This window comes from Cibotium barometz, chromosome 61 (assembly GCF_041138505.1).
Source record: "Cibotium barometz isolate CiBa-2024 chromosome 61, ASM4113850v1, whole genome shotgun sequence".
NCBI classification, from domain to species: domain Eukaryota; kingdom Viridiplantae; phylum Streptophyta; class Polypodiopsida; order Cyatheales; family Cibotiaceae; genus Cibotium; species Cibotium barometz.
Genome location: NC_141106.1, coordinates 4,974,935 through 4,989,914, shown reverse-complemented (window position 1 = coordinate 4,989,914; position 14,980 = coordinate 4,974,935).

The following is a 14,980-nucleotide window of genomic DNA, read 5'->3' as shown; positions in this document are numbered from 1 at the left end:
TGATAGGATGTGATAAGAGGTGTGATAAGAGGTGATAAGATGCTTATGAAATAAGTTAGGATGTGATAAGATGAATTAAGATGTGTATGGGGGGATGAGGTAAGAAGTGTATGTGATAGGATAAGATGTATATGGGTTGTGATAGGGCGAGAATGGATGTGATGTAAAAGATTAGATGTGAAGGTATATGGGGTTATATAAATGGGAATGTGAAAATGGATGTATGTATGTGGATGTGTGGATATGGAGATGGGAGTGTGGATGTATGAACATGAAAATGGATATATGCATGAAGATGTATATGCATAGATGTAAATGTGGATGTAGATGTGGATGTATAGATGTGAATGGATGTGGATGTATAGATGTGAATGTGGAATGTGGATGTGGATGTATGTATGTATGTGGATGTAGATGTGGATGTATGGATGTGTATGTATGAATGTGGATATGGGATGTGGATGTATAAATGAGGATGTGAAAATGGAGGTAAGCATGTAGATGTGGATGCATGGATGTGAATGTGGATGTGGATGTGGATGTGGATATGGATGTGTATGTATGAATGTGGATATGGGATGTGGATGTATAAATGAGGATGTGAAAATGGAGATAAGCATGTAGATGTGGATGTATGGATGTGAATGTGGATGTGGATGTGGATGTATGGATGTGGATATGGATGTGAATATATGATATGTGATGTGAAGGAATCTGAAGTGAAGAGATGGAAAAGGAGGTGATTGGATGAGTACACATATACATGGAATGTGGAATAAGTAATGTGGATTAATGAGGGATAATGTGGAAAAATGAGAGTTAATATAGAAACTGTATTTGTAAACTGTTTGTAAATGCTGTTTGTAAATGGCTGTTTTATGTCAAGAATGCTGGGGAAGCATTTTGACCGTCTTGTGATTAAGGTCGTGGAGACCTAACTGATAAAGTTGCAACTGCTGACGGAGAGTCAATGGAGGACGTCTCGCGTAGCAAGGTCGACCGAGGTCTTGACCAGCCTCGGTTCGATTAAAATGGTGAGCTTCCGGTACGGTGGATGAGGGACCAAGGAAGCGGCCTATGAGTGAAGCGCTAGGTCACCTGCGAAGGATCCTAGAGGGTGCTGACCATACGGTGCTCGGGCTCTGGGTCGCCTAGGATACCCACGCGTGCGTCGAGGAAAATATTGGAACAAGGAGTAAGAGTTGTTTTGTGAAACCGGGCATGGATCTGGTTGACTGACCTTGCTGGTCCTCAACGGATGAGTCCATGGCTCTTTTATATGGATCTGTTGGTTGATCTTGCTGATCTTCAACGAGAGTCCATCTTGATAAGTGATTATATTGCCGAGTATTATGGGCTAGGAACTATGGAAACGGCCTCTGAGTGGACAGGTGGTGAGCGTTCTAGTTGCCAATGATGCCATAGATACTCTGATGAAGGAATGATGGGAAATTTGAGGATCAACCGGATAAATTGGAAGATTGTGATCAGTGGTACTATGGTTTCATTAAAGGATTGTTTTAAAGTTAGCTGATGATAAGAAAAAGGCAATTTCATATTGGGTGTGTAAGTGGTGTGCCTAATTTTATGTTGCATGAACTTCCGGCTAGGGGGCCTTGGAACTCTCTTCCTTGGTACCCGGGACAAAACTTAACCAAATTCCAAATTGGATCCCATCACTACAGTGGTTGGGCGGTTGGCTAACCCATGGGATCGGATGGGGTTAGGCTGGACTGATGGATCCGTAAACCGAGACTCAATTTCTGTTATTACGATAGATGAAGTAAGTCCCGGATAGTAATTGTTCTATGGATAGGAATCAACGGCTGTGCCTCTTGATGGGGAAAAAAGCGTTGATCCCAATGATCCAAGTGCAAGTTTCTTCCTTGATCCGACCAAGTATCTTTATAGGTGCAGTTGGATCAGCGTGATCAGTAATGATCTTGACTACGTTAGAGTAAAAAATTATCCTGGCGGAATCGCCCGTGCTTTCCGGGTAAGGGAAGTTTTTTTCGGGTTCGGTTTTGGAAAAACCGACGGATTAGTCTCTTGTCCGGATATCCGTGGACGAGGCCCCGAATGTGGGACCCCTGTCCCGTGCGAGAAGTGCTACTTCCGCTGCTAGTACCCGAATCCGTTGCTCGGTGGGAACAGGGGGATCTCACAGTTGGTATCAGAGCATTTGGTTAATAAAGATCAATTGAGAAGACAAATAGGTCAGAAATTTATCAAGAAACACAAAAAGGTTGTAATTGTGTGATATAATTCATACAATTTGATATTCAAATTGAAATTCGTAATTTGGTAATTGGGTCTTCAGATGGAAGTACCGCAATTATATAGAATCCTTGACTTGCTTGAGGCCTAAACATGATGGTATTTACCTTATAATTCCAAGGGCCGTGACTATCCGTATATACCGAGAGTATAACTGCAGCTCTTTACTGACAGTATATACGAGTAAATCTAAGACTTGAAATTATAAGCGTTAATGCTATCCAGATGATGAATTTGAATGTGGTTGATATGATTTTTAATTCTGTTTGGGAACTGATGAATTGATTGGGATTCTGATTGAAAAATGATGATTTTTGAAATTTAGTTGAAATATAATAACTTGAGCAAAACCGCAATGAGGATGAATGGACGAGTCCCTGTAATGATAAATGATGATAATGATTTCAACAAATCACTATGAGATTAGTGGATTGTGCTGTCAAAGTACTACTGTTAACACTTGACTCGGTATATCAAGTTAAGGGATGACAAATTGAAAACTTGCTTGACTGAAATTCCCGTGGAGGAATGTTCAGAAAGAAAAAATTTCGATCTGATGGACCATTATCGTGTTAAAGATATGAATGATATGATCTGAAATGAATTTATTTAATGATGAGTTCTATATAAGGGATATTTATCCCCGTATTCTGTTGGGTTGACCAGAATATAAGGAACCCTAGAATAAATTGGATCTTAAGAAAAAGAGTTGTCCTCTACTTGGCGAGATGAGGACATCTCGCACTTTTTTAAGTGGGGTAGAATGTAAGATTCCTCCCCAGCCTTCGAGGCATACAGGAATCTCCCTTTTTGATCTTAAAATTATTCCCTCTCAAAAATAAAAGAAAGATTCTGTTTAAAAAAAGGAAGACCCTTTCCCTAGAATACTTCTCAGGAGTCACGCTGTTTTAAGGATTCAGAACAATGAGTTCAGAAGTGAAAATCGGTGTTTTGGATACCAAAGGTTTTGGTCTTCATTCGAGTACGGCACAAAAGAAGTTCTTTATCTATTGGGGAGTTTAAGAAGTTATCCCCCAGATATTGTGAGCCTTATCTGACTTCAAAGAAAGTAAGTGACTTATCTTACGAGCTTCTTTTATCTCCTCATCTCAAAGTTCTTAATGCCTTCTATAGAAAATTGTGCCAAACCCAAATCATGGAAAGACGGTAAAACTTCAGTGGCAAGCTACCGTTGGCTTCTAAGTTACGCTAGCTCCTTCCTTTATATAAGTCGTAACTTTTACTTGTCGCTCACAGTAATCTTACTCCCATCGATCTCCTTTCTTCCTAATCTCCTTCATGGCTTGGCAACAAGAATTAGTTTTATCCATAATGATTCCTCACCTTCAAGACGCAAGTGAGTCTGTGAAGAAGGATTTTATAGAACAGTATGAGCGCTCACTTTTCCCTCACTTGGGAACTTCTGTAGCGCAGATCAAATGGCGGACCTATCAAGACATAACTAGGGTAACACCCTGGGGTCAGCAGCACTTCCGTAACAATGTCCGCTTGGCCATGGTTATTGAAGCTTTGGGTTTGGGTCCCCGATACTACTGCGTCATGAGATCAAGACATCCTGGGTTTTCTGAGCGGGTCTTCTTACTGGCGTGTTTTCTTCCTCATGAGAAGATATGCCTTTACCCCGTTTTTGGCTTGCCTCTCAGAGGTCCTTTTGTTAGAACACCTCATACCACTGAGATAGGCGCAGCAATAACCCACAGAATCATTCCCATAGATGAGTTACCTTATACTTGTGCAGCTTGTGAGGACTGCTTTTGTGACCATATGATGGACGGGCTTATGAAAGTGTAAAGAGTTCCTCTATCCTTACTGTATAAGTTCCGAGAATGAATAAAGTTTAAATCTTGTTCGTATTTTGAATCTTGCTCTCTTTAAGACTTATCTTGGTGGTTAATCTTGATTAAAATTTTTCTCTAAGTCTCATATTCGTGAATCTTGCGAAATTATCACAAGTTGCGAGATGAGGACATCTCGCGTTTTTTTAAGTGGGGTAGAATGTAAGATTCCTCCCCCAAACCCCTTTTTGATGTCTAGTATCTTCTTCTATAATCAATCCCTCTTCAGAAATATAAAAGACTTGTTTCTAACTGTTTTAACCTAGAGAGAGAAAATATTCTAGAGAGAGAATATTCAGATTTTTAATATTTTTGGATAGAAAATTATCTCATCTTATTAAAATAAGTTTCCCTGAAAGAGAAATTCAAAAAGAACTTCCAATGTGCAATTGGAATTAATTGGAAATGTGTATAAAGGACCTTAGTCTAAGGGTCTAGATTTTCAGAAATTTTTGGATTATGGTCCAATTAAGGTTCCTATGGACCAATAGCATCAATCCATGTGTAGGGAGGAGATAAATCCAATTTGAAAAAGAAGATACCCAAAAATGAGTAAATACTCACATAAGATGAAGAGTTGAAAATGTACAAGGTTTATTAGTAAAAAATTATGAGCAATATTAAAAGTATGACATATGTAAGGAAGAGGATTTCTTTAAAGGAGGTGCATATTTCACATAAGATGAAGAGTTGAAAATGTACAAGGTCTATTAGTAAAAAATTATGAGCAATATTAAAAGTATGACATATGTAAGGAAGGGGAGTTCTTTAAAGGAGGTGCATATTTCACATAAGATGAAGAGTTGAAAATGTACAAGGTTTATTAGTAAAAAATTATGAGCAATATTAAAAGTATGACATATGTAAGGAAGGGGAGTTCTTTAAAGGAGGTGCATATTTCACATAAGATGAAGAGTTGAAAATGTACAAGGTTTATTAGTAAAAAATTATGATCAATATTAAAAGTATGACATATGTAAGGAAGAGGAGTTCTTTAAAGGAGGTGCATATTTCACATAAGATGAAGAGTTGAAAATGTACAAGGTTTATTAGTAAAAAATTATGAGCAATATTAAAAGTATGACATATGTAAGGAAGGGGAGTTCTTTAAAGGAGGTGCATATTTCACATAAGATGAAGAGTTGAAAATGTACAAGGTTTATTAGTAAAAAACTATGAGCAATATTAAAAATATGACATATGTAAGGAAGGGGAGTTCTTTAAAGGAGGTGCATATTTCACATGCTTGAATGAGTTTTAAACTCATAAAAATTGAGATATTTCATCTCTCCTCTCTCCTCATTCAAGTCTAGTTCCAAAAAGTTAGCTTAACTGACCTAAAAATGGTCAAATATTGACCAAACTGATTTAGAAAATTCTAGAATCAGTTTGTTTGGTTAGGAGCTCAATTTTTCCTATAAATAGAAGCCTCACCCTTGTTGAAAAATATATAGTGTTTATGCATCGTTACTCTACTCCACCTAAGCCAAGAACTGTGAATTCATTTAATAATTCACTAGTTTTTGGAGCTTCCCTCTTTCTTCAATCCCCATTAGTGGCTCCATCAACATACTTAACCAATTGATTGGTTGGGGGCCTCTACCGTGAACAAAGAATCAAGCAAGTTGTAAGGTAATTAGTGAATATTCATCTTTCTATAATTTCTCAATGTTTCTCTCTTCTCAACCCCTCTCAAGCTTGAGAAGTTTAATTGGTATGGTTTTTTTTAAATGCTATTGAAGTTTGAATAGTAGTGAAGAGTTACATAATTTAATAAATGCTATTGAAGTTAATTTTTATTTATGTTTAAATTCTAATGGTTTTTATGTAATTTCTCTCTCTCACTCAAGAAATGGTCATACTCATGACCCATTCTCAATCCAAATCAAGCTTTTCATAAAGCTTTTTCTTAATCCAAGATTAAGCTATGCTTGAGGCCAAATTAATGGCTTTTTTCTATGCTTTTAGTTTATGCATATTGATGATTCAATCCATTATAGATTAATGATCCAATTAGAGATCATTTTAATTATTTCCTTAATGATAAGCTTTATCCCTTAGAAAAATTGAGATTTATCAGTCATAGCAGCGGAGCTATGGCAAAATTTTTATAAAAATTATGCATAAAGAATTTTCATTCAAAGCATAAAAAGAGGACTTCCTACCATATTCTAGGAATCATCATCCTAGATTAATTGAAAGAATTTCATTATAATCATGGAGAAATTGAATTTTAATATTATGCATAAAGGAAAATTTTTATATCAAAAGTGTTACTTTTATCATTTTTACTTTCATGCATAGAAGTATGCATAAAGGATAAATTTTTATATCAAAAGTGTTATTTTTACCATTTTTATTTTCATACATAGAAGTATGCATAATGGATAAATTTTTATATCAAAAGTGTTACTTTTATCATTTTTATTTCATACATAAAAGTATGCATAAAAGAAAATTTTTATATCAAAAGTGTTACTTTTATCATTTTTAATTTTCATGCATAGTATGCATAAAGGAAAATTTTTATATCAAAAGTGTTACTTTGATCATTTTTAATTTTCATGCATAGAAGTATGCATAAAGGAAAAATTTTTATATCAAAAGTGTTACTTTTATCATATTGGATTTCATGCATATAGGTATGCATAAAAGATATTCTTTTTATACTAAAAGTATGATTTTTCTCATAAATGGATTTTATGCTTAACTTAGATGCATAAGAGAAATTCTTTTATTCTAAAAGTATAATTCCCTACCAAATTGAAATCATGCATAAGAAGATGCATAAAAGATTGATTTTAATTTCGAAAGTGTTAGTCTCCTTAAATGGAATTTATGTATAAATAAATGTGTAGAGAAATCTTATATCAAATAAAAGAATTCTCTTTTTTTTTTAAAAAAGATATGAAATGTGATAAGATGTGATAAGAGGTGTATGAGATGTGATAAGAATTGATAAGATGCGTATGGAAAGTGATAGGATGTGATAAGAGGTGTGATAAGAGGTGATAAGATGCTTATGAAATAAGTTAGGATGTGATAAGATGAATTAAGATGTGTATGGGGGGATGAGGTAAGAAGTGTATGTGATAGGATAAGATGTATATGGGTTGTGATAGGGCGAGAATGGATGTGATGTAAAAGATTAGATGTGAAGGTATATGGGGTTATATAAATGGGAATGTGAAAATGGATGTATGTATGTGGATGTGTGGATATGGAGATGGGAGTGTGGATGTATGAACATGAAAATGGATATATGCATGAAGATGTATATGCATAGATGTAAATGTGGATGTAGATGTGGATGTATAGATGTGAATGGATGTGGATGTATAGATGTGAATGTGGAATGTGGATGTGGATGTATGTATGTATGTGGATGTAGATGTGGATGTATGGATGTGTATGTATGAATGTGGATATGGGATGTGGATGTATAAATGAGGATGTGAAAATGGAGGTAAGCATGTAGATGTGGATGCATGGATGTGAATGTGGATGTGGATGTGGATGTGGATATGGATGTGTATGTATGAATGTGGATATGGGATGTGGATGTATAAATGAGGATGTGAAAATGGAGATAAGCATGTAGATGTGGATGTATGGATGTGAATGTGGATGTGGATGTGGATGTATGGATGTGGATATGGATGTGAATATATGATATGTGATGTGAAGGAATCTGAAGTGAAGAGATGGAAAAGGAGGTGATTGGATGAGTACACATATACATGGAATGTGGAATAAGTAATGTGGATTAATGAGGGATAATGTGGAAAAATGAGAGTTAATATAGAAACTGTATTTGTAAACTGTTTGTAAATGCTGTTTGTAAATGGCTGTTTTATGTCAAGAATGCTGGGGAAGCATTTTGACCGTCTTGTGATTAAGGTCGTGGAGACCTAACTGATAAAGTTGCAACTGCTGACGGAGAGTCAATGGAGGACGTCTCGCGTAGCAAGGTCGACCGAGGTCTTGACCAGCCTCGGTTCGATTAAAATGGTGAGCTTCCGGTACGGTGGATGAGGGACCAAGGAAGCGGCCTATGAGTGAAGCGCTAGGTCACCTGCGAAGGATCCTAGAGGGTGCTGACCATACGGTGCTCGGGCTCTGGGTCGCCTAGGATACCCACGCGTGCGTCGAGGAAGATATTGGAACAAGGAGTAAGAGTTGTTTTGTGAAACCGGGCATGGATCTGGTTGACTGACCTTGCTGGTCCTCAACGGATGAGTCCATGGCTCTTTTATATGGATCTGTTGGTTGATCTTGCTGATCTTCAACGAGAGTCCATCTTGATAAGTGATTATATTGCCGAGTATTATGGGCTAGGAACTATGGAAACGGCCTCTGAGTGGACAGGTGGTGAGCGTTCTAGTTGCCAATGATGCCATAGATACTCTGATGAAGGAATGATGGGAAATTTGAGGATCAACCGGATAAATTGGAAGATTGTGATCAGTGGTACTATGGTTTCATTAAAGGATTGTTTTAAAGTTAGCTGATGATAAGAAAAAGGCAATTTCATATTGGGTGTGTAAGTGGTGTGCCTAATTTTATGTTGCATGAACTTCCGGCTAGGGGGCCTTGGAACTCTCTTCCTTGGTACCCGGGACAAAACTTAACCAAATTCCAAATTGGATCCCATCACTACAGTGGTTGGGCGGTTGGCTAACCCATGGGATCGGATGGGGTTAGGCTGGACTGATGGATCCGTAAACCGAGACTCAATTTCTGTTATTACGATAGATGAAGTAAGTCCCGGATAGTAATTGTTCTATGGATAGGAATCAACGGCTGTGCCTCTTGATGGGGAAAAAAGCGTTGATCCCAATGATCCAAGTGCAAGTTTCTTCCTTGATCCGACCGAGTATCTTTATAGGTGCAGTTGGATCAGCGTGATCAGTAATGATCTTGACTACGTTAGAGTAAAAAATTATCCTGGCGGAATCGCCCGTGCTTTCCGGGTAAGGGAAGTTTTTTTCGGGTTCGGTTTTGGAAAAACCGACGGATTAGTCTCTTGTCCGGATATCCGTGGACGAGGCCCCGAATGTGGGACCCCTGTCCCGTGCGAGAAGTGCTACTTCCGCTGCTAGTACCCGAATCCGTTGCTCGGTGGGAACAGGGGGATCTCACAGTTGGTATCAGAGCATTTGGTTAATAAAGATCAATTGAGAAGACAAATAGGTCAGAAATTTATCAAGAAACACAAAAAGGTTGTAATTGTGTGATATAATTCATACAATTTGATATTCAAATTGAAATTCGTAATTTGGTAATTGGGTCTTCAGATGGAAGTACCGCAATTATATAGAATCCTTGACTTGCTTGAGGCCTAAACATGATGGTATTTACCTTATAATTCCAAGGGCCGTGACTATCCGTATATACCGAGAGTATAACTGCAGCTCTTTACTGACAGTATATACGAGTAAATCTAAGACTTGAAATTATAAGCGTTAATGCTATCCAGATGATGAATTTGAATGTGGTTGATATGATTTTTAATTCTGTTTGGGAACTGATGAATTGATTGGGATTCTGATTGAAAAATGATGATTTTTGAAATTTAGTTGAAATATAATAACTTGAGCAAAACCGCAATGAGGATGAATGGACGAGTCCCTGTAATGATAAATGATGATAATGATTTCAACAAATCACTATGAGATTAGTGGATTGTGCTGTCAAAGTACTACTGTTAACACTTGACTCGGTATATCAAGTTAAGGGATGACAAATTGAAAACTTGCTTGACTGAAATTCCCGTGGAGGAATGTTCAGAAAGAAAAAATTTCGATCTGATGGACCATTATCGTGTTAAAGATATGAATGATATGATCTGAAATGAATTTATTTAATGATGAGTTCTATATAAGGGATATTTATCCCCGTATTCTGTTGGGTTGACCAGAATATAAGGAACCCTAGAATAAATTGGATCTTAAGAAAAAGAGTTGTCCTCTACTTGGCGAGATGAGGACATCTCGCACTTTTTTAAGTGGGGTAGAATGTAAGATTCCTCCCCAGCCTTCGAGGCATACAGGAATCTCCCTTTTTGATCTTAAAATTATTCCCTCTCAAAAATAAAAGAAAGATTCTGTTTAAAAAAAGGAAGACCCTTTCCCTAGAATACTTCTCAGGAGTCACGCTGTTTTAAGGATTCAGAACAATGAGTTCAGAAGTGAAAATCGGTGTTTTGGATACCAAAGGTTTTGGTCTTCATTCGAGTACGGCACAAAAGAAGTTCTTTATCTATTGGGGAGTTTAAGAAGTTATCCCCCAGATATTGTGAGCCTTATCTGACTTCAAAGAAAGTAAGTGACTTATCTTACGAGCTTCTTTTATCTCCTCATCTCAAAGTTCTTAATGCCTTCTATAGAAAATTGTGCCAAACCCAAATCATGGAAAGACGGTAAAACTTCAGTGGCAAGCTACCGTTGGCTTCTAAGTTACGCTAGCTCCTTCCTTTATATAAGTCGTAACTTTTACTTGTCGCTCACAGTAATCTTACTCCCATCGATCTCCTTTCTTCCTAATCTCCTTCATGGCTTGGCAACAAGAATTAGTTTTATCCATAATGATTCCTCACCTTCAAGACGCAAGTGAGTCTGTGAAGAAGGATTTTATAGAACAGTATGAGCGCTCACTTTTCCCTCACTTGGGAACTTCTGTAGCGCAGATCAAATGGCGGACCTATCAAGACATAACTAGGGTAACACCCTGGGGTCAGCAGCACTTCCGTAACAATGTCCGCTTGGCCATGGTTATTGAAGCTTTGGGTTTGGGTCCCCGATACTACTGCGTCATGAGATCAAGACATCCTGGGTTTTCTGAGCGGGTCTTCTTACTGGCGTGTTTTCTTCCTCATGAGAAGATATGCCTTTACCCCGTTTTTGGCTTGCCTCTCAGAGGTCCTTTTGTTAGAACACCTCATACCACTGAGATAGGCGCAGCAATAACCCACAGAATCATTCCCATAGATGAGTTACCTTATACTTGTGCAGCTTGTGAGGACTGCTTTTGTGACCATATGATGGACGGGCTTATGAAAGTGTAAAGAGTTCCTCTATCCTTACTGTATAAGTTCCGAGAATGAATAAAGTTTAAATCTTGTTCGTATTTTGAATCTTGCTCTCTTTAAGACTTATCTTGGTGGTTAATCTTGATTAAAATTTTTCTCTAAGTCTCATATTCGTGAATCTTGCGAAATTATCACAAGTTGCGAGATGAGGACATCTCGCGTTTTTTTAAGTGGGGTAGAATGTAAGATTCCTCCCCCAAACCCCTTTTTGATGTCTAGTATCTTCTTCTATAATCAATCCCTCTTCAGAAATATAAAAGACTTGTTTCTAACTGTTTTAACCTAGAGAGAGAAAATATTCTAGAGAGAGAATATTCAGATTTTTAATATTTTTGGATAGAAAATTATCTCATCTTATTAAAATAAGTTTCCCTGAAAGAGAAATTCAAAAAGAACTTCCAATGTGCAATTGGAATTAATTGGAAATGTGTATAAAGGACCTTAGTCTAAGGGTCTAGATTTTCAGAAATTTTTGGATTATGGTCCAATTAAGGTTCCTATGGACCAATAGCATCAATCCATGTGTAGGGAGGAGATAAATCCAATTTGAAAAAGAAGATACCCAAAAATGAGTAAATACTCACATAAGATGAAGAGTTGAAAATGTACAAGGTTTATTAGTAAAAAATTATGAGCAATATTAAAAGTATGACATATGTAAGGAAGGGGAGTTCTTTAAAGGAGGTGCATATTTCACATAAGATGAAGAGTTGAAAATGTACAAGGTTTATTAGTAAAAAATTATGAGCAATATTAAAAGTATGACATATGTAAGGAAGGGGAGTTCTTTAAAGGAGGTGCATATTTCACATAAGATGAAGAGTTGAAAATGTACAAGGTTTATTAGTAAAAAATTATGAGCAATATTAAAAGTATGACATATGTAAGGAAGGGGAGTTCTTTAAAGGAGGTGCATATTTCACATAAGATGAAGAGTTGAAAATGTACAAGGTTTATTAGTAAAAAATTATGATCAATATTAAAAGTATGACATATGTAAGGAAGAGGAGTTCTTTAAAGGAGGTGCATATTTCACATAAGATGAAGAGTTGAAAATGTACAAGGTTTATTAGTAAAAAATTATGAGCAATATTAAAAGTATGACATATGTAAGGAAGGGGAGTTCTTTAAAGGAGGTGCATATTTCACATAAGATGAAGAGTTGAAAATGTACAAGGTTTATTAGTAAAAAACTATGAGCAATATTAAAAATATGACATATGTAAGGAAGGGGAGTTCTTTAAAGGAGGTGCATATTTCACATGCTTGAATGAGTTTTAAACTCATAAAAATTGAGATATTTCATCTCTCCTCTCTCCTCATTCAAGTCTAGTTCCAAAAAGTTAGCTTAACTGACCTAAAAATGGTCAAATATTGACCAAACTGATTTAGAAAATTCTAGAATCAGTTTGTTTGGTTAGGAGCTCAATTTTTCCTATAAATAGAAGCCTCACCCTTGTTGAAAAATATATAGTGTTTATGCATCGTTACTCTACTCCACCTAAGCCAAGAACTGTGAATTCATTTAATAATTCACTAGTTTTTGGAGCTTCCCTCTTTCTTCAATCCCCATTAGTGGCTCCATCAACATACTTAACCAATTGATTGGTTGGGGGCCTCTACCGTGAACAAAGAATCAAGCAAGTTGTAAGGTAATTAGTGAATATTCATCTTTCTATAATTTCTCAATGTTTCTCTCTTCTCAACCCCTCTCAAGCTTGAGAAGTTTAATTGGTATGGTTTTTTTTAAATGCTATTGAAGTTTGAATAGTAGTGAAGAGTTACATAATTTAATAAATGCTATTGAAGTTAATTTTTATTTATGTTTAAATTCTAATGGTTTTTATGTAATTTCTCTCTCTCACTCAAGAAATGGTCATACTCATGACCCATTCTCAATCCAAATCAAGCTTTTCATAAAGCTTTTTCTTAATCCAAGATTAAGCTATGCTTGAGGCCAAATTAATGGCTTTTTTCTATGCTTTTAGTTTATGCATATTGATGATTCAATCCATTATAGATTAATGATCCAATTAGAGATCATTTTAATTATTTTCTTAATGATAAGCTTTATCCCTTAGAAAAATTGAGATTTATCAGTCATAGCAGCGGAGCTATGGCAAAATTTTTATAAAAATTATGCATAAAGAATTTTCATTCAAAGCATAAAAAGAGGACTTCCTACCATATTCTAGGAATCATCATCCTAGATTAATTGAAAGAATTTCATTATAATCATGGAGAAATTGAATTTTAATATTATGCATAAAGGAAAATTTTTATATCAAAAGTGTTACTTTTATCATTTTTACTTTCATGCATAGAAGTATGCATAAAGGATAAATTTTTATATCAAAAGTGTTATTTTTACCATTTTTATTTTCATACATAGAAGTATGCATAATGGATAAATTTTTATATCAAAAGTGTTACTTTTATCATTTTTATTTCATACATAAAAGTATGCATAAAAGAAAATTTTTATATCAAAAGTGTTACTTTTATCATTTTTAATTTTCATGCATAGTATGCATAAAGGAAAATTTTTATATCAAAAGTGTTACTTTGATCATTTTTAATTTTCATGCATAGAAGTATGCATAAAGGAAAAATTTTTATATCAAAAGTGTTACTTTTATCATATTGGATTTCATGCATATAGGTATGCATAAAAGATATTCTTTTTATACTAAAAGTATGATTTTCCTCATAAATGGATTTTATGCTTAACTTAGATGCATAAGAGAAATTCTTTTATTCTAAAAGTATAATTCCCTACCAAATTGAAATCATGCATAAGAAGATGCATAAAAGATTGATTTTAATTTCGAAAGTGTTAGTCTCCTTAAATGGAATTTATGTATAAATAAATGTGTAGAGAAATCTTATATCAAATAAAAGAATTCTCTTTTTTTTAAAAAAAAAGATATGAAATGTGATAAGATGTGATAAGAGGTGTATGAGATGTGATAAGAATTGATAAGATGCGTATGGAAAGTGATAGGATGTGATAAGAGGTGTGATAAGAGGTGATAAGATGCTTATGAAATAAGTTAGGATGTGATAAGATGAATTAAGATGTGTATGGGGGGATGAGGTAAGAAGTGTATGTGATAGGATAAGATGTATATGGGTTGTGATAGGGCGAGAATGGATGTGATGTAAAAGATTAGATGTGAAGGTATATGGGGTTATATAAATGGGAATGTGAAAATGGATGTATGTATGTGGATGTGTGGATATGGAGATGGGAGTGTGGATGTATGAACATGAAAATGGATATATGCATGAAGATGTATATGCATAGATGTAAATGTGGATGTAGATGTGGATGTATAGATGTGAATGGATGTGGATGTATAGATGTGAATGTGGAATGTGGATGTGGATGTATGTATGTATGTGGATGTAGATGTGGATGTATGGATGTGTATGTATGAATGTGGATATGGGATGTGGATGTATAAATGAGGATGTGAAAATGGAGGTAAGCATGTAGATGTGGATGCATGGATGTGAATGTGGATGTGGATGTGGATGTGGATATGGATGTGTATGTATGAATGTGGATATGGGATGTGGATGTATAAATGAGGATGTGAAAATGGAGATAAGCATGTAGATGTGGATGTATGGATGTGAATGTGGATGTGGATGTGGATGTATGGATGTGGATATGGATGTGAATATATGATATGTGATGTGAAGGAATCTGAAGTGAAGAGATGGAAAAGGAGGTGATTGGATGAGTACACAT